Source organism: Anticarsia gemmatalis, chromosome 14 (genome assembly GCF_050436995.1).
Source record: "Anticarsia gemmatalis isolate Benzon Research Colony breed Stoneville strain chromosome 14, ilAntGemm2 primary, whole genome shotgun sequence".
NCBI classification, from domain to species: Eukaryota; Metazoa; Arthropoda; class Insecta; order Lepidoptera; family Erebidae; genus Anticarsia; species Anticarsia gemmatalis.
The window spans coordinates 440,154-461,437 of NC_134758.1; the positions used below are offsets into that span (position 1 = coordinate 440,154).

The 21,284-nt window shown below is 35.2% G+C and overlaps 1 protein-coding gene across 2 annotated transcripts in view; it reads left to right on the forward strand.

Moving 5' to 3' along the window:
• Positions 1 to 21,284, forward strand: part of fz2 (frizzled 2) — a 65,643-nt gene that overhangs the window by 26,062 nt on the left and 18,297 nt on the right. Inside the window, exon 1 of one of the 2 annotated variants that reach the window (XM_076122401.1) lies at positions 15,300 to 15,702. The exons of the other annotated variant lie outside the window; for it this stretch is intronic. The gene's annotated coding sequence lies outside the window, so the exon portion shown is untranslated. Of the gene's footprint in view, positions 1 to 15,299; positions 15,703 to 21,284 lie in introns of those variants that run through there. 2 annotated transcript variants of the gene reach the window in all.

Genomic DNA, 21,284 nt, shown 5'->3' on the forward strand with positions numbered 1-21,284 from the left:
AATCCATACCGAGCATGTACAGTATTCACAACGGTAGGTAGTCACGAAGTGTGCGGTGGTGGCACTGCTAGCCGCCCACTGCGCTACGTACTGCAATCAATACGACTCCTGCGCATTCCTGGCTGATCATGTTACATGCATAATAGATTTGATTAATTCTACTGTGTTGATTCAAAATATATGTGACGGAGATGTGTATGTTAAAAGAGATTTTGCAAAACATACAAAATTACAACCTGTGAAAAGTGGAAGGTGTAAGGCTCTGCAAAATTGTTTTAGTAATTTTTGAATAGCCAAAAAAATCTAGTTAAATATGCTTATGCTACTGCTGTACGAGTATACACGATTTTTTATTTATGTGTTTGTTACTATGAGAGCAAAGATACTGACAACATTTCAATGTTTCTCGTGACACAGGTAGCTTATAATCTGAATTAATATTACTTATGTAAATAACTACGATGGTTTGGATGGATGTGTGTTGTTCAATCACGCCAAAACGGATTTTGATTAATCTTAGCAATGTTGTAGCTCATGTACCAAAATAACACATAGGCTATGGAAAAATAGTCCTCGCGGACGGAGTCCTACGGGAAGAACCCAGCTATTAACATTTAGTATACTTTTAAATCCGAGATATCAATTCATGCAAATGAAATTAAAGGCATGAGCCAGTATGCCAATAAAAACTGATTAATGAGTTCTCTAAGTCGTTTCGAGCGATATGACCAAATACATTTGAAATCACCTCTTCCTTGTGTGACTCTATTGTATAACAACCTACACACAGTTCTTAGTAGTATAATTTATCGTTCTTGTAAAACCAATAAACGTGTTTGTAAAAGGACTAATGACCAAAATATTTGAACAGCTATGAATCTGAATTTAATTATTTAAGATGGTTGCGTGGGAAGAAAGTGTCTATAATTATATATTTCATGTTTGTATACTAGTATTTGCCAGAGATTTTGATAACGATTTTCTCGGAATATAATGTCACCAAGTTATAACCCAATTGGTACAGTAATTTAGCAGTGATAGAGTAGCAGACAAACAGACAGACAGTATTTCAGATTTAGTAGTATGGATTGGTAGTTACAATTTGAGGTAAATTGTAGGTCCCTGGTATAGCTTCCAGGGCTGTTCAAATACCTCGGAATCGAGCAATAAGACGGGTAAATTACATAGCGTTGCCAATATTTTAATTAAATATAACCGCATAATGTTATTCCTATAGTGAATTAATCGAAAATAGAACTTGCTTTTTATTTAACAATATATTTATGGTCATATACCAGTTGCTCTTTCATCTATCTACCCGTAAAAAATATTTCGTGTCTAGCCGTAATTAGTAGTTCTTATTTATCTGTTATTCTGTATATTTGCAAAATCCCCTTTGACGTCCATTTTGGGAGGTTTAAAAACAATGTTTTTACATATTCGTCAACTGTATTGTGTCCAAATTTGGCCAACAGAGAAGCCGCTAATATTGGGACTCGTAGTACACATATCTGCTCGAAAACGATCTCTGTATTGCCTCGATGTATTCGATATTCTTTGAATTATATTCTCTACTTGGTATGTTACTAAAATGGTAATCAGGGTAAAGGTCTCGCCTATCTTTAACAGCCAATTGTTGATAACTAGCCTTCATGCAGCGGTCTATGTACGAGTAATACAAAACTGTTAAACCTTTAGAGTTCTTTGCTTGTTAGTTTAATACATAATTGACAGAGTAACTAAATCAATAGCAATACTTTGTCGATCAAAATTCAAGCACAACAAACCTGCATACATCCATCTTCACAAACTATCGCAATTACAATATTAAAATAAAATGTCAGCAGTTAAATGATTCATCCGAAATCTACCAATCTAATCTAAACTACCTGTGCAACCACCTTTACTATTAAAAAATACAATGTAAAATGAGAAACATAGTAGTAATGATATAAAACACGTCATTACCGACCACCCACGGTGAAGATCGACGTGACATCGCTTAATTGACATTTTTGCAGCTGTTCCCAGCTAGGCACGGCACTCGTTTACTAATGATTAATTGTATAACGATATAACTAATAAGCTATAGACTTGTAGGGAAGGATGAATAATAATATTTCAATATTCGTTATACATCCTTATACTAAAAATGAAAGAATCATGTTGCAATGGACTGAAAAGATGAAACTGTCTGGCTAACTCAGTTGTCAATTAAAACGCACTATGCTGAACATTGCTTTCTCCCTTAGAATGTAGTGATTTACATGTTAAGTCATATTAGCAATGTACTGAATAGTGTAATTTGATGTACATTAGTTGTCAACTGAGTTACGTAAGGTGTGAAATCCCAAGTTAGCAACTGTTATTATAACATTTTCTTTGTTATCGGTCATCTTATACCTAACTAGCTGACCCGCGCAACTTCGCTTGCGTCACATAAGAGAGATTGGGTCAAAATTTTCCCCGTTTTTGTAACATTTTTTTACTCGTACTCTGCCCCTATAAGTCGTAGCGTGATGATATATAGCCTATAGCCTTCCTCGATAAATGGGCTATCTAACACTGAAAGAATTTTTCAAATAGGATCAGAAGTTCCTGAGATTAGCGCGTTCAAACAAACAAACAAACTCTTCAGCTTTATAATATTAGTATAGATTTTTTTATCTAAACGCAGTAAGTAACAAAGACACAGATCATTGTATTTTTCGAGCTTAATTTACTACCAGCTAACTTCCAAATACCAAAATAAAACATCTACATTGACATCAACTTCTGCGAACATACAATAAATATCACTTTCTTGATTACCTCAACTAAGAATTAACATATAAAGCTATAAATAAGTATTTAGCGGTAGGACCGGTAGCCGAGCCCAATTTGAGCTAGTAGCCGGTCACACACGTGTGCTACAATGTCTCATGTCTCATGTCTCGTATATAAATCGATCAGTAGTAGTGAGTAGTGTGGGGTCAGCACGTTGCGAAATGCCCGGCAGCGTTGTAGGGCACTCATGCGCATGCCGCGATTAGCGCCCCTATATGTACGAGAGTAGGGCTGACACGGATAATAAATATAACTATTGAATATAGTTCTACATGACTGTAGTAAAAGTCGACTTGTAGCAATTATAAACATGGCTTTCTTTTAAATTAATCAATACATGATTTCAAATGAAATTGTTTTTAGTTACAACTATATTTTGCGACTTCGACACTTTTGTATTTTGGGGGTTTGTTTTTCACTGCGTGGAATCACAAATAAATTGATCAGTATTTGACATTGATCGATTTTGATAAAATTTTACATAGAGATAAAAATCATATGGTAAATCATCAACGCAAGGTACATCTTTACTCAAATTATACTCCTGAGTGACCAGAGTACTAAACCAGAAATATATAATACTCATCCCTCATAGAATGATGCGCGATGAATATGTAGTTCGTGTACAAAAAGATACTAGTAAAAATACCTAATAACCTTTCGACAAATAGTCAAACTACAATTTTATTTGTCCGTTCCACGGTAGCGTGAAAATACCAACATCGATTATTTCCAAACAATAACAAAGGATTAATCGCAATGTATTAATATGAGCATCGGTATAAATACAAACATGGTTGCATTCATCTTTACTAATATTATAAAGCTGAAGAATTTGTTTGTTTGTTTGAACGCGCTAATCTCAGGAACTACTGGCCCGATTTGAAAAATTATTTCACTGTTAGATAGCCCATTTATCGAGGAAGGCTATAGGCTATAGGCATGATATATAGCCATATATCATCATGCTACGACCAATAGGAGCAGAATACCAGTAAGAAATGTTACAAAAACGGGGAAAATTTTGACCCATTCTCTTATGTGACGCAAGCGAAGTTGCGCGGGTCAGCTAGTCACAGATAAATGTAAATACTTGCGTGTAATTTATTCAGAGCTTTTGTTCATAACTATTTCATATTAACGTTTATTGAGCACGGAATAATATCATTAATAAACGTATTATGTTTTTTATTTATCTGTCTTTTTCAGTATTCAGTATGATTTATTCTACTGAAATTAGCGTTATGTTTGTCTTTTACGCAAAAACTACTTAACGAGTTTTGATGAAAATCTACAGTAATGTAGTTTATAGATTGAATTAACACGTAGGCTATAATTAATAAAACCCCAGTTGATCAATTATAAATATATTAGGCACATGATCGCGGGGTCATGAGTTCGAACTCGCCTCATTCTACCGACATGAACCCATCTATAACACTTTATTTTTCACTTAATAAACATATTTTTCTTTCTTCTTCAAAATTAACTCGAAAAGTATTGACAAGTTTAAAGTATTGATTAAGTATTTCTAGTGTTGTTATAAAAGCTAATAAAAATCTAATATGAAATGGTAGCAAAACCGTGTGCTTACGCTAGTCTTTCATATCTTTTAAAGCTGTATTAAGTTTTAAGTGTCAGTTTATCAGTTTGTTAATGGAATTTGATAGAATAGAGCTCACAGTCGAGTGTGGACACAGTGATGGCAACCTGTGGAGTTTGTTTATGATGAGCTTAGTGCAAAGTTATATTGATGATATTGCTGTTTGGTTGAACATTTCGCTGGGATTTTACTGTATAGCGTAGAATACAATGCTCATAGTCACCTCACACACTGTTGTTATCTTAATTCTTAAAGCACCGAGTAACATAGTGTTCCTTGTACGTTTGGTAAAAAAATAATATTCACTGCAGAATATTGATATTATCGAATAAGGAAGAACTCTAATTCAATTAATTGATTATAAGCAAATACATATAAATATGTAATATTACGCTTGTTATACCTAAAGGTGTAGACAGAAGTGAAATACACCCGCGTTTCGCCAATACCAATGTTAATCCTTTATAATAAGAGGCGAGACTATTGCTATATAACGAGCACGTATTTAAACTCCAGACTACTATTATGAATTAGAATAATAGAACATATAGATTACAACAAGACGAACAGTACTGTCTTTGACCTGGGAATCTAATCCGGGACCTTGTGTTTAACAGTATATTTTTTTATCAATGCATAAATAACAGTACAAGATAATGGAAATATTAAGTTTACTGCAAAATCATTTATAATGTGGTTATTTTATTACGAATCAAGTAAAATTGTCTCACTACTCGCCAGCCCTGCGCGTGCGCAACTGGTTCAAGGTCCTCGGTAAGAATGCGGGCCGTATGGTCGCGAGTCGCGCTAATTTGTGCCGAACGCCTTATACCATCATTGTTCGTATTTGCATATAAATTAGAACGACGTCGTTCTGATCGCACGGTGATTTATTAACTCTGTTATTATCAAGACTGTTTGTTCGTTTAGTATTTATTAAAGGATTTATCAAAGTATTGATCTGATAAGAAATTAATTGTGGGTGATTGGCAACCGCGTACTCGCTTGCCGTTAAGTTTGGTTTAGTATTAAATAGCTCTATATGCTAAATTTAATATAAGCCCATGCCCAATTACTTTTTTTATTTGTGTCTTCCACAGCACTTGTTCCATCAAAATCTAGATTTTTTTGTTTTGGTCATAATTTTTTTATTGGTAAAAATTGCATACCATCCCCGAGGGATTTAAGTTAACTTAATATACCTAACTATTTACTATCTTACAACAGCAGCATCGCACGCAAGATGCTTTTCCTTGGAAAAGTAGTTTATATTCTTTTTTCTCGAGCAATACTATCAATCTCTCAAATTTTACCGAAATCGGTTCAGCCGTTTTAGCGTAAAAGAAGGACAAACAAACACTTTCATATTAGTCTAGACTTGATCACAATAGTGTAATGCATTCAACATGTCCGCGTGATTTATCCGTCCTGCATATAGATTGAAATTATAACGCACTTAGTTCATGCCTGATTTATACAAGCAATTACTATAGAACAACAACTTAGTAGCGAACCTTATAAGCCACGTATAAGGCTGGCGTAAGTACACACAATTCAAAATTGAGAACATCAGTGACCCGCAAACCTTTGTAGCTGACGAGGGCTGTTTTATACAGTTACTTTATTTAGGAAATACAAATTTAATTCTTGATAAGTTATGCATGCTTGGGCTCTCTACTAAGTTGCCGAACTATAAGTTCGACTGTGAACTAACTATGCGACATTTCTTGTTTTATTGGACTATAAATGAGGGACCTAAATGGGTCTAGATTCAACGATTAGGTACTCTAGCAAGTTAGGGCTCTCAATATTCATGTTTTTGACTAGATAGACCGCAGTTTTTATTATAAAGTAAAGCCTCTATGAATTATAATAGCTAAGCAAAGCTTGCAGAGGGGTCAAAAAATGTCTAACGTAACGTCGTTTAACGAAACAAGCTTCCGTCTCCATCATAATATCGAGATCTTGTAGAACAGTATTTTTGAAGATAATACAGCACATATAGATATATGTATAACCAACATCAAAACCGACTTACTATAAGATATTAAAAAACTTAGTAGTAGTTTATCTTTCTTAACACCTAATCGAAAACCCACGATCTCTTAAATTTGCTCAGATCCCAAATCCAAAAAACAATCAGATCTTTAATGAGTCTATTAGTTTCCAAAACAACGACAGACACATCAAAATATATCCAATAGTTTTTGCGTAACAAGCAGCTATAAGTCATACATTTCAATAGCCATGGCAGTACGCAGTCCAATTATTTCACTTACATAACCTGCACAAATATGGTCAGAGTTGAGCAAGCCGTACAAATGCTTTTCTTCCTAACTGGTCAATTAGATTGGAAGCTGTGCTAGTATGTTTCTTGCGCAATACTGTGGTCTACATGTTACGAGAATGTTTTGATTTATTTGTAGATTGCAACTAAGCTGTACTCTTAGTAATGTCTTTTTTGCCAGCTCTTATTTTTTGTAAATTTAGATAGATGAATAGATTGTTTTAAAAGTCACGAGAAGTTTAGCCAGATACAATTCGATCTTAAGCAATCAGAATTGTTTGAGCTTTTACGATGTTCGGACAACGTGGACTTTTTCTGTAAAATTGTGTGTAGCATATAGTATATCACGAATATTTAAACTACAGGAGAAAGCTGAATTCATATTCAAATATAGAAAAATCCATGCTAGGGACCTATTTCGCAGCTTGATGATGAGTACTTGTCAGATAACCCACCTACCATCCTACCAATATACCATCTTATAAGCTATCTGATAGATATTAAGAAGTAGTAAAACTAACTCTAGTTAGTTGACAGTAACATTCTCATACCAATAATAACATCTCAAAGTAACATTACACGCTCATTTACCAAATAACCTCAACAAAGAACCATAACAAATCATGTCTATGAAAACACGTACCACAGTCATAATTCTGCGGTATAACGGGTTCAGTTCACGACTACTCACAGAGCTCACGAGTATACGTTACTGTAACGTGATAGGATGGTTTTTGTCTGAGTACGACTGTCGCATGTCGTCTTAACATGGTGGTCTTGTACATTGAAGCACGATTCTATCGGTACTGGGAATATCTTACCCCCAGTTTTTGAGGTACATTTAGCGGTAGTTTATCTATTCAATAGCGTCAAAACTCATACAAAAAAAACGCTATTGAATAGATAAACTACCGCTAAATGTACCTCAGAAACCGGTGGTTAGTTGGCTTTGTACCAATTTGATGATGTGTGTGGCGTACAGTACAGTGCAAAGAGGGTTTGACTCCTAGGTAGGAGAAATACTTCAGTAAGCTTGTAGAATGAGAAGGGAGACCCATAGGCTTTTCATTTAAAGAGGCAAGGTGCAAGTGGAGGGCAATGGGGTTTTTCAGATCGCAGAGCTTTTCGTTCACGCTACAAACAGTTAGCTAACCACATACCCCAAAATACGCCAAAACTGTAAGATATCATGATTTAAATACATACGTACAGAACTATGTATTTGCGAATGTTGATCAGATTTACCGGAGAACAATAAACACAAATACCCACATAATATCTTAATACGTGAACGAACCTTGAGGATACGGTATTAAGTCACCCACATACCGCTTAACGTTATCGCCTCGAGTATCTGCCCTCCGACGGCTTACCGCCTTACCTGACGTCCCTTGTCGACTTACGTTTCATTGACATTTACCTGTCATTTGTAAACTGTATCATTGTAATACGAACCTAAAGTTATAAACTTTAAGGTTGATTTTGTTTCGATTTGTTGTGAGTGTGAGAGGTAAATGTTTTTGGTATGCAGATGTGAACTGTCAAAATATATTGTAAGTAAAATTGTGAAGATTATAAGATCGGTTTTAGATAGACAGATGTTATGATTGTTTTGGAGTTTAAAGATAATATTTTGTATTGTCTCCCTAAGTGACATTTCATAGAAAATAAATTGTTATCTTTTCTGTGCATCACATTTATCGAAGGGCAATTTTGTTTTATGATTGACTTTTTCCTCAACATTTTAGTTGGTAAGTCGGATGTAGGTGTCAGATAACCCTTAACTGACCATTAAACTTTTTAATGTTAATTAAGAGAGTAAAAAAATTACGAACACTTGTAACAACAAAATATTTCCTGTTGTTATTCTACTTAAACCTAAAAGCTACCTTAAATACTTAACTTAACAAAAAAAACCTTATCTATACGGATTAAAGCTTCCATACGGGTGCAAAATGCAAAAAAAACAAACAAAACCTAAAAACAATAGCGTCTGTTTGAAATCTAACCCTAAAACACTATGGACTTACAATAAAGCAATAAATATATCGTATTTGAATAACGGTAGTCGGATTAACCCTGTGTCGCGCGCTGTCGCCAATGCCGAATGTCCTCGGCTAGATTTATGACCCGTGGTCGGCAGTCGGCTTTCGGCAGCCGGCTTTCGGCCCGCATGCCACACTATTGTCGCTTTTATGTTGCATTGTTCTTTAAATGATAGATACGTTTATTGGCTTCGCTAGCATTTCAAGTGTATTGTTTTTATGGGGGTGTGATAAAGGTGCTGTGAGCATTGAAAGTTTGTTTAGCTAATAACATTTTTAGACACACAAAACCTAATTTAACCCAAAAATGAATGGTCTTTCTTAATCCGCAGGATAGGATTAGGATTCATATTTTTATTATTAACTTAAATTCATTGGCCAAAGGGCAACTGACACTTAAGTAGGTATCTGTTAACCTGCCTACCACAAACAGGCAGAAACTCATAATCTAAATGTCTAAAATAAAATAATTAAGAACCAATCACAGTAGAATAGCCACATTTTCTGCAGTGAAACTTACACAGCATTACGGACATTCACCCCAAGAAAAAACGTTTTCGTAACGATGGCGGGTGTCAATTTCGGACATGTGCGGCGAATCCACGCTCCGAACTGTCATCTATTGCCGCTGATCGACTCTCAGTATCTAATCAGTGGAGTTTACCCTCCCTTTTTGAGGAAACAGGCGATTTTTTTCGGATTTTATATGAACTGGATGACTTTCTATTTTCGCTTTTGTCTTTTACATGTATGCTAGCATGGAGATAGTTGAAGGTCTAGTATTAAACAATAATTATTAGAAAATTGTACCTCATTTGTAAAGCCGGTAAAAATTACCACGCAGACTTAACTGAGAGCGGAAGCTAATCAATGGAAGCCGATGTGCCTTCAAATGACCGAAGTAAGAATTGGTCGTGGGAACAATAATTGCAATTATAATATTGTCCTTCCTGTAACTTCTACTGTTAGTACTTTTTAGTTTTAAGTATTTTTCAATCCCGGAAATATAATTTAAAAGCAATATAATAATTACAACCCTTTGGGAACTGTACTAAGATGGTAGTTTAAATAAAAATACCCTTAACCCTCCAATTAAGAGCTATTAAAACGGCAACAAATCATATTTAACTAGTGTACGCGGCCGGCGTCGGCTGCAATAACTCTCGCAAGGAATACGGCGCTAATGGCTTATTGAAACCATATTGTACGTGCAGGGTTAAATCCGGAGCGCGATTTACTAGGCTTTAACATCTGTTGGCTTAAGCCCGGCTTTTGATAAATATCGAACAAACGTGTAGAGCTGTAACTTTAATGCTGATTTTATAGATTTTAAGAAAGCAAAGTAATGTGTATTGGAAGCCGTATTTGTTTCATATTTTTAAGACTCCATTAAAAACCTTTTATGAAGTATAAGTTATAATTTAAATAAATATATTCGATTTTTTTAAAGCCCCTTTTTAAGTATTTATTCACTTCTGTTCTACAACTCTATAATCATTCGAATCAATCTAATCCCAAGTAATAGTTTGTAGACCAAACTAACCACTGATTCCTTAGTCAGAAGAACAATAGTATAAAGTAAACAAACAGACCATTCAACATGGCTGTCAAACCTTCGCTTAATCTTCTTGTAAAACAGAAAATATCAAAAATCCATGTTTCTAATTCCCAACAGAGGAACCTTCTGTAAGTAAAGGTGTAGATTTTGAAGACGGATAATGGTCTGACCTCTCTAGGGAGCGCCTGTAGCCCTCTGCAACATTGTACCTGCTCAATTTACAAGACACAGGTATGAGACTCTGACGAACCAATTACATTTTTTATACGAACTGGGATTCAAAGGCTCGATGGACAAGCTACATAATTTATAAGCGTTTAATATAGAATAATATTCTACAATTACGTCATTATGAAATAAGGCAATACTTTCATTGAATTGCCTACTTTTTGGGTAAAATGCTACTTTGATTTGCTTTTTCTATAGTCGACAACCTAGTAGCATACCCATGACACACACGTTTTATCTATATACATTTTACAATACAGGAATGTAATCGACGGTCGGAGACAGCCTACAAAAGATCAAGAATAAAGACACTGCATTCATCCTATGGTTCATCTGTTACGAATAAGATTGCCGATATGATAAGCCCACCCCTCTTTAGTTCATCAATACGTTTTAAGGCAAAAAGAAATCATCATTACCAAGGTAGTTGTTTATTTTCAAACTTTAGTTCGTGTATTACTCAAGAGTAGAAAATCGACAAATTTAAAAATAACTACAGTTCTGTATTCTCTTAATTATAATAAGAAAAGGTTATCATAGAATAGAACAGAATATGTATACATCGAAAGATTTAGGGAGCTATCACGTATCTCAATTGACAACTATTGTGCGTGAAATTGATGGTCACTATTCATTAAATTGCTACTTTGGTGTAAAGTGTTAATCGCTATAATCTAAGAGAGAATACAATGGACCTTTCGATGTATCAGAAATATTTAATATTCCACCACATTATCTTCAAGACAATTCAGTTCTGCGTATCGTAGTCATTGGTCTATCACGGAAACGTCAGCTTACTTATAAGTTCCTAGGTTTTAGCTGTAAGCCGGATTGCGTATTGTTTGCGTAAGAATGGCCACTGACTTCCTGGCGTATTACCGCGTATTACGGCGTATCACGACGTGTTACCGAGTAAAATATGAGCTGGATCGTAAGGAAGGAGACTTAGAGATAGTGAATTGTCTTATTAAAGCATGAATAGGAGTAGTCGATGAGTCATGTAGGTGACATTATGCGGGTACATTTCAATGAAACGAAATGGCTTTAATCTGCACTTTGTGGCTCAGAATGTATGTTTAGCGATATAATAATTAGATGCTGTGCTTTGCATTTCCGAATTAAAAATGTAGTAAACAACTGGCCGAAAGGCTCTCTTGTCTGGGCAAATTGTATCGATATATTATTTTTAGACGAGCTGAGTAATTAAAAAAAAGATTGACTTAAATAGGCCCATTATTTGGAAAAGAAGAGTTTGTAATAAAAAAAAATGGTGACAGGAAAAAACAGCCGTTCTTTACATATTACATATACGCTTTTCGAATCCAGATTTCGACATCTCCTAACATTATTTACCAAACCTGTGGCACGTGAATTGTCCTACTCCAATTCACCTTTTCCGTATTTACTTAGAAACCGTGTTGGTAGTACAAAAGCAGCTAAACCAACATTTCTTGGTACCATTAATCGGATTAGAAAAATTCGTTCTTATAGCACTTTAATTAAGTAGTATGTATCGTGTTGCGCTCGGGCAGGCTCGGCATTGTTCGTTATTGTTCGGCATTGTTCGATGTCACTAGCACGTATGCACATAATGGGCTGTTTGCTCGCAGTCTGTACACGTTAAACAACGACCTACTGACGGGCTATGCGCTCCTGGTACTCAGTGCTAACTTTGTAATGGATTTTCTCATGGTAGCGCGCTGTTTGGTCAGCTTATCGGGTTTTCATTGATTTATCTGGCACTTTATTCATAAGCTAACTTATAAACGTGTGTGGTCTAGCTTTTGGCAATCACATGACTCCATTTTATATCCTCAAAGAAAACAGAAGCAATTTCTCAAAATGTCAACATGTGGTCAAATATTTCAGCTTAGTTTTATGTAGTGGACAGTCTAATCCGTGTCATTTAATTATTCATTTATTGCACAAGACGGGTCGCGTTTCCCAGTAAGGCTTTCAAGACCAAAGTCCTTTCTATAATATAGTATGCCTGTCAATAATAATATTGAGCAAAAATTGCATAAAACAGTGTACAATCTACGTCAATATTACAAACAAACCAATTACCGAGATATCTAGCATAATAAATACGGTTGCAAGTCAGCGACACTTAATATTGAAATATCTGGGCTAGTCAGTAAATAACACGCACTTAATTGCATCGCGACATATTCTATTTAATCACTTCACATAAATAACACAACTAGTTCACAAATACCAATTATTTTGAGATAACTAACATTATTATATAGGCTAGCTTAGCTCTAGAAAGGATCTTTAGTCAAGCCAGCCAAATGGCCACAATTCAGCTTAAAAACTTAAGTTTGTGAATAAAGCAAGTAACAAAATCCATAGTTAATCCTTATATTTTTGACATTCCCATACATATACAAGAGATTAAGTTTAAGGTTTTATTCTTGTAATACAAAATAGATTTATGAATATACTATTGTTTCTTTTTAATTAAAAGAAAACGATAATAATTAGAATGTTTTTTTTTTCTGAAAAGAGGCGGTACATATAGAGTGCCACATCTTTCTGTTATAATAATTGGTGTATGCTATAGTTTGATTAGTTTGTATATTTTATTTTTGTAATATATACTCGTACGTGTTGTTTTAACTAGAACAAGAAAAAAATGCGCATGAATAAAAATGTTAAAAGATAAATAATATTTGTAATGAGTTCATTGGCTGTATAAAGCATCACTCGTGATTCGCGTCAATCGCGTCTTATCAAAACTAATAATTTGATTTAATTGACGTAAATGATATTTTTATTACACTTTTTTATGTTTTTATTGTTTCCTTGTACTTCGTTATCTGTGGACACAGATAATTTGTTGTATTATTAGAATAATAAATGTTATTTACAAGTTTATGAATAAATACTCGCAATGATTTATTTATTAAGATTTATAACTGAGATTGAATGTTCTCAAGCCACGAGTAAGTACATAATACGTTTCCCTTTGTTCTGATTTTAATAAATATTAAGTCGTCTAGACTCTATAATAAAACAGAGCTTAAGTTAAGCAATGAAACACTGAAACTCTAAAAATATGCAAAATACAAGACTCCATTATGAAAAAAGTTTAATGAAGTGAACTAAATGTAGTAGAATCATATTTTGCATAAACGCGATGTTTTTGGCTCAAGATAAAAACAACGAAATATATATAATTTAAGATCCTTTTTAGCGTACCCTGAAAAGTAAATATTTGATGAAAATAAAGTGAAAGCAGAGCAAGAATTTTGTATTTGAGACACGAACCCAGCCGCAGGCATGACTCAGTTTAGTAGTATTTTTGAATCCAATGTTTGAATAGGACAAGAAAATCTACATATATCACTGTGTCCCTCCCTCCCCCTCCCTAACTACGCCCAGGGGTAGGCTGACAACACCCGGCAGTGGCCGAAAGCTATTAAAATAATAAAACTCAGCGCTTTTTTATAGTTGGAAGCTATCACCCAATATTTCTATATCGGTTGTCAGTATAATTGATTTAAGGCGCTGTGCACACTATAAATCAGTCTTTATCTGCCCTTATCGCGCCCACTCTATTGTTTATGGTCGTGCCTATCATCTGTCATATGCCATAGACAAGTTTTTGTGACACTCCCGCCATTTATTAATTAGATTAATTCGATGTCGATTTGGATTCGTGTTTGGTTTTCTTAATATATTTTTGGACAAATGTTATGGTCTTCAAAAACAATCGAACCTATTATAAGGTTTAGGCTTAAGAAACTATGATGTGTTATATAAAACAATTTCCATATAAATCTCTCTTTCTCTTATAAGTTCAATTTCAACTGTACCTATGTAGTAGAGCGATTACGTAAGGATATGACGATGTTAACTCCTTTGTTTGTAAACGTAAGTGAAAGAGGAAAAATATCTCGGTTGCTTCTCGGAAAAGTAAAGGTAAACTGACGAGTGACGACCTACTTATTAATATTATTTACTCATTGTAGTAACTGAGTGAAAATTAATTGATCAACCGTAAAAAACTAAATTTAAAAATTTGGATTTATTTCATAGAAATATATTGAAATTAAATGTTCGGAAAGTTCCGCAGTAGACCGGAGGTGATACCATCTCGGCGGAATAATACAGTAATACAGTTTTAAACGCATTTATGTGTTGAAGCACGCGAACATTCCCCTTTATTCTCGTCCGGAGCAATGAGAAATCAAAATGAGTTCATCTACTTTACTGATCGGCCCTCCGATAGACTCCATCCCGAGTGCCTCCGCAAACTTTAATCGATTTTCATTCGCGATTACAAGCCCAATCCGTGATTTAATAGAATTTTTACATTTACTCAGCTCTCCTCGCTTCGTTTGGGAAACGAGCAATTTTTTCCACAACGTTAAAGAACGCAAGGCACACATTAATTTCCGTCACGTTGGAAACGGCAAACAGGAGGTGGGAAAATTTAAAATGCCTAAAGTGGATTCGCGTAAATTGATTCCGGACATCGAAGGAATACGACGAATTGGAGAGTAAATGTTTGACGGGAAATAATTTGAAAACGTTTTCCTAATTTATAAGGAGGCGGGCGGACTAAACGCCCGCCCGGCCCTCGCCCGCCTAATTATTTTAACGCGCGTCAAAAAAAACACGTTTAAGAAATCCGCGCAGCGCCATCTAGTGTTGAAACTCGTGAGGCAGCGCGAGCGGTACCCGCCCCGCGCGCGCACCCCCCCGCTCGAATAGATGCGAACTTCGTCCGTTCATTCACTCATCCCTACTCATCAGTCCCGCTCCGCGCGCCGTGGCGTATACACGCGTCGGATCTGTGTCCGATTTACGTAAACCCCGATATTGTTTCAAACATGCGCTCAGCTGATCTGTGACAATAAGTTTCTGAACGGACTACAACAACAAATCGAATAACCGACACTGTGAACTCGCGTGTGTTAACCGAAAACCGGACTGCTATCGAAAATATCTCAACGTTGAATGTAAAAATATACGGCGTCGCCTGAGAGCCGTCGCACCGCGTGTGACTGATCGATATTTTAAATGATAACATGGATTCAATTAGGTGTTGTTTAAGACGACGGTGAAGTAAATAGTGTGTATTGTGTGTGTAGTGGCGTGTCGCCCGTGTGCCGCTCGGCGCCCGCTCTCTGCTCACTGCTCAGCGGTAGGTAACCTATCTAATATTGATTCAATGTCGATGTATTTACGTATGCAGGTATTTGAGATAACGCGTTTGGGATTTGTTTTGAGGCGATAAGGGTCCGTTTACGAGATATCACTCGTGTTCCGACTATGATTTGTGTCTGCTGCAGTTTAAATGCACGGTTACCTAACTCTATGGTCAGGGAATCACAACTTAGCCAGAAACTAAGAACCTTACCTACCTACATCTTCAAAAGTTACCTTTAATCCTTACCTCAATTTATTATTTCTTACCTTACATCAAAATTATCTCATCTCTACCGCCAGAAATTAAGTAAGCAATTACTAAACACTTCTAAGTAAATAATGAATTGTTATTTCACGAGCCTTTATAATTTAAACATAAGTTTAGATTAATTTTACGTGCCAGAGCCCGCGTTTACATTATAAACGGCAGTAGGTAGGAGCTAATTTATTTGAATAAATAATTTAATTACAATAGGTACATTCTTTTTATTTAGAAATAATAATTTATAATTCTGCTTATAACTGTTTATGACATTATAAGTTGTAGCCGACAGTGCAACGAACGCAGTAGCCGGGCGAAGGAACGCACCATTCAGCCTAGTTAATATGCAGAAGTAAATAAGTAGCTGTCTATGCGTCTATATATAATAATGGAGCTCTAAAACCGAGCTATAGGGTTGCACTGTCGATGCACTTTCTCATTTGCAAGTCGAAAATAGCTCGAACAAACGCCACCGGTCGCCTGAGTCACGCCTTTATTTATGACCACCTACCTACCACTTTCCTCGCACATCTTCCTGCCGAAAGGAGTATTTACTGCTAGCTAAACGTCCGCAGATCTATCCCCTATAACAAAAATGTATTTACTTAAAATTTATTCCTCGTATAGGTATTTATATCGACGATTTACAGCCTGTTAAACTGTTTAGACTAGTCCAACTTTATTGTTCCATTTAAAAATATTCACCCCTGTTTATATTGGAGTTTGGAGTCGAACGGCTTCAAACTAATAATAGTGATTAATTTGTCTGGTCAACTGTTAATGTGTACGTAAAACAGTGAGACTCACGAGTGTATAAGATAGTGAGTAATGTTTACAATAATCATTACAGTTCCCATCGCCGTGTTTGTATTCGCGATGTAGCGATGGAGCGTGGGCGCGATGGTAAAAGCACCTCATAAAGCAGTCTAATCGTATACGTAACACTGTAAACAATCCCCAAAACCTGTGTCGAAACCGTTAAACACTGTTTCACATATCTAACACCTCCTAATTACAGGTAAAACGCATTAAATATAATTAGTGCTTATTTGAATGGATATAAAGGCGGTGGTGTGGGGTTCGATGGCCGGCGGAGCAAACACAGGCGGGATCACACGCACGATTCACGCGTCCAACAATGCCTTGTTTGTTTCCCGACTATGAGGCTTTACAAATTTGAGCTCGCATAAATTACCGTCGGATTACACGCACACATATTTGATTAGCTCGTTTTGTACATCCTCTCTGCTTACATTTATGTATAATTTTACTTTTTTTAACAAACGAAAGGAACTTTTGACTTGCCTCGTAAAAAACCGGCTGCATTGCCGTGAATGGTGACATCACAGTTTATTTCTGGAATAATCTTATCGCTTAATTAAACGTGCATAGATAAACAAGGTCGATAGAAATAGACGTAGTGACGGTTTTCTATTACAATCATTCTTTCAAATACCTTTATTTATCAATTTGATCTCACACATTTTGTTAGGAGCTCAGGTAAAACTAGTTAGTAAGCAAGTAACCAGTCTATCGATTACAGATTAACTACCAGTTACACCACTCCGATAACTTCGGGTTATGGAAAAACATAATACTTGCTCCTGTCAAGCTTGTAAAATGATCCTTATCCTAAAATAACAAAACTAAATGAGTATGATATTTAAGCATCAAACTTAAAAGTCAGTCTAAAATTAAAGAGTAAATCATCTTAAAGAACCTTGATTTAGATACTTAGGTGCCTATATAGCCAGAATGTCTTGAATCTCCTGTCAAAATAATATCTTACTAGAGTGGACAGTTAAAAAGTATGATCCCCACAGTCTGTTTAACGCATATACGCTATCTCCATATGCAACACACTCGTCTAGATGGGCACGTTAACGTTGTCAAGGGACGTGGAACTATTAACAATATTAACGAGCGAGCTCGCCCGCTGGGCTACCGTCCTGGCCGCCATTTATCAAATTATTTATATATGTACAAGTATACCCCTCACTATGGGTGGCCAACTTTACAAGGTCCACCAAAAAACGGACGCTTTTTTGTACATTCAGAATGTTTCGCTGATAAGGCATGTGCAGGCTTGCTTTTTGTGTGAACGGTGAATTGGATATGAAATCCTTTATGCCACGGCTCGACCGTTTTCCTCCGCGTATTTCCATATAATTTTTATTCCTATTCAAAAGCGAGCTCCAGCTTAACCGAAAGTTGTTGCCTAAACTGGAATTAGCATTGGAATACTGCCCGGCAATAAGACGCCAACATTTACATTATCGTCTAGACGTAACACAAATAGAACCTAAAAGACTGAGTCCCGAAACTCGATAAAAGAATACTCTGTGGTTAATATTAAACGAAATAGAACACCATTTGGAATATTATCCGTTGAGAAAGGTGCGTTATGTGGGTATCTAAACAGTAGCAGCGTGTATCAACAGCGGCTATTGAGAACGATAACAACGGAGTGTGGAAGACAAGTGCGCGGCAAACTGACACAACACTACGCTGCACAACACTAGCACTCACACAATGAGTGTTTGGAAAATATTTGATCTGTTGTATCAGTTTAATGATGTTACAGGAACACTTGTGGTAAAACGAGATCCTTGTTTGTTTTATTTCTTGTTAACTTTGTAACTTAGTTCAGCTTATTAACTGAGAATTAACTAAATACGTAAGCGTATTGATTTATAATAACACCTATACGTTATTCTACGCGTCGTTTTCACTGGTTTGATATTATAAAATGTAGTTAGGTACAAAATCACATAGACGTCTAGACTCTAGAGAGTAATAGAGGGTTAGAAATTTAATAATAGTCCGTGAGGGGTCGTTCTATTAGGGTTGACAATACAAATTGTAGTCCCTAGCCAAATTCATTATATACTAGTCATTATGATAGCTTAATAATAGACAGATTTCAATAGCTTTTAAAATCTTACATGCGAATTAAATGGAGTCAAATGATTGTTGAAGATTTTTACCGATTTTCCCGGATAACTTTTTGATTGATATCTTTTGGCAGATAATGCGTAAAAACACCTATGCCAAAATGTCAGTTATTTCTTCAATAAATTTTATTATCAGGTAAAGAATCAGCTCATAATAATCACTCAAATTAATTTGATTTATTTAGGCCTTTCGGTTTATGCTGAGTTATGTCTGTAAATTAGTCAAGGGACATTTTTTTTTATTTTTATCAAAGCGTTCCACAGCTACCGGGTATTTAACACAAATTCGAAAAAAAACGAAAGATAAGAGTCTAATTAACACCTTAAAAAATTACATTATCTGTACAATTAATAATGCATGTTTGTCCGAACTAAATGGATTATTAGCAATTAATCTGAGGCTTAGTGCAAGGTTATCTGATGGTGATAAGAAGATTGATGAGCATGTACCTCTTTGTAGCAGCCGACATGACACGATTCACTTTCTTAATACGATTATTTTGCTGAAGGAATTGGATCGCAATTTTAAGAAGGATTAACGTTCCTACAAATTGTTTTCGAAACCTATTTCCCGCTTTTTGTTTTGCGATGATATTTCTTGTTACGTTCGGAAATCTAAATATTGTTAATTGTTCATAGAGAATCGAAATTTATTAGCAAAAGGTTTTAGTTACAAAATATGCAAAGACCAAAATAAATACAATATCAAATAGACTCATATAATGTTATTTATTTATATTTTATTAGGAACGCATATTTCTTAGTACGACAGAATTTCTTAGAACAAAATGTGCCTTCTAAGCATATAATCGTTATTATGAGATCATTTTAAATAGTAGCAACTAGGTACCTAACTATAATAATAGATGACTACTGAGTCATCTAAAAACAAGCTAAAAACAAGATGGTATAGGTACTGACCTATACCATCTTGTTTTTAGCTTGTATCATTTTATGTGCCACTGATTTTTATGTGAAGACGTAATAAACTTAATTTAATCATTATTTATGGCTGCTGTTTTAAATTTATAATATTTATAGTCATAATTTTAAATGTAGCATAGACTAGAATACATCAGACGCTTTACGTGGGTAGTTGTTATTTTAACGAACTAATTAAGGAAAAGTTTAGTTGAAAATATAAGAAATTACTTTCTCACGATCTTACCCAACAATATTAAGATTTGTCTACATTACAAGAAGCCCAAGTTACAATCAAACTTATTTCTGTGTCACCCATTATCGCGATACGGGCAATATCAATAAATCATGCGACTCGATAAGAATAGTCGAGTAATTAAAGCACTAGCGATCGATCATAGATATCGAAGTGTCGACCACTATCGGCCGACTCGCGGACATGTGTTCAAAACCATTGATAAACTAAAAACAGAATGCTCGTTAGAATTTAAAATAGGCTGAATCTACAGTTGTCTACGCCGTGATAGAAAAATGTTTGGACTCGTTGATCGAACTGTATTTTGAATTTTAAAATCTGTAACTGTCTCTGTAGATTACTAAACTAACTATTTGCTAGATTTAGATTGTTTGTATTGTAAAATGTTATTGAATTTTATAGTTAGAAGATTCTTTGTAGCAGTTAGCAGTTTAGAATGTGCTTGGAGAAAAACAAAAAACGTATCTTTCATTGTACATTTAGATAGGTGAGATAGGTCTCGATGGTACCAAAAACCAATTTAGCGAAATTGAATATGCTTGAAAAGTATTATTTTGACAATAAACAGACGTTATTCTAGATTTTATTAGCGAACGAATGAAAAATAATGCTCAAAATGTTGTGAAATTGGATCTAATATCAAACAATAGTTAGATTTAAGTTGTCTGCCGTTGACTGGAGCTCGACAATCGTGAATTCTAATTTCTAGTTCATATCTCATTGAACTGTGAACCCCTAGTATTTGACTGAGTTCAACTGAGGTTACACGGCTGCTAATAGATGTATAATACTACCGAATAATATTGAGACCATACCTACTACTTTATTTGTACTGTCGAACTGTCTGTCTTCTAAAAAAGAATTACTTGCAATCTTTTGGAAAATAATCGCCAATAATAATTATATGATGATGTAGAGAAATGCAAGAACCCGTTTTCTTTCTTTGATTGATGAGCATTTAAAAATGTATACAGTAAAGCCAGTATCATTAATGACATGACCTTAGTCCCTTCTTTACTCTCTTCATACTCCTTTTAGCATTAACACAATCCATCCATCTTTCTTCCAGTTACTACAACTACAGTTAAAGTGAACCATTCATAACTGCACATCATGGCAACATATTTTTCATTCCGATATGTTATTTTTTGGGTACATTTCGATATAGCACGTTATCATTGTTA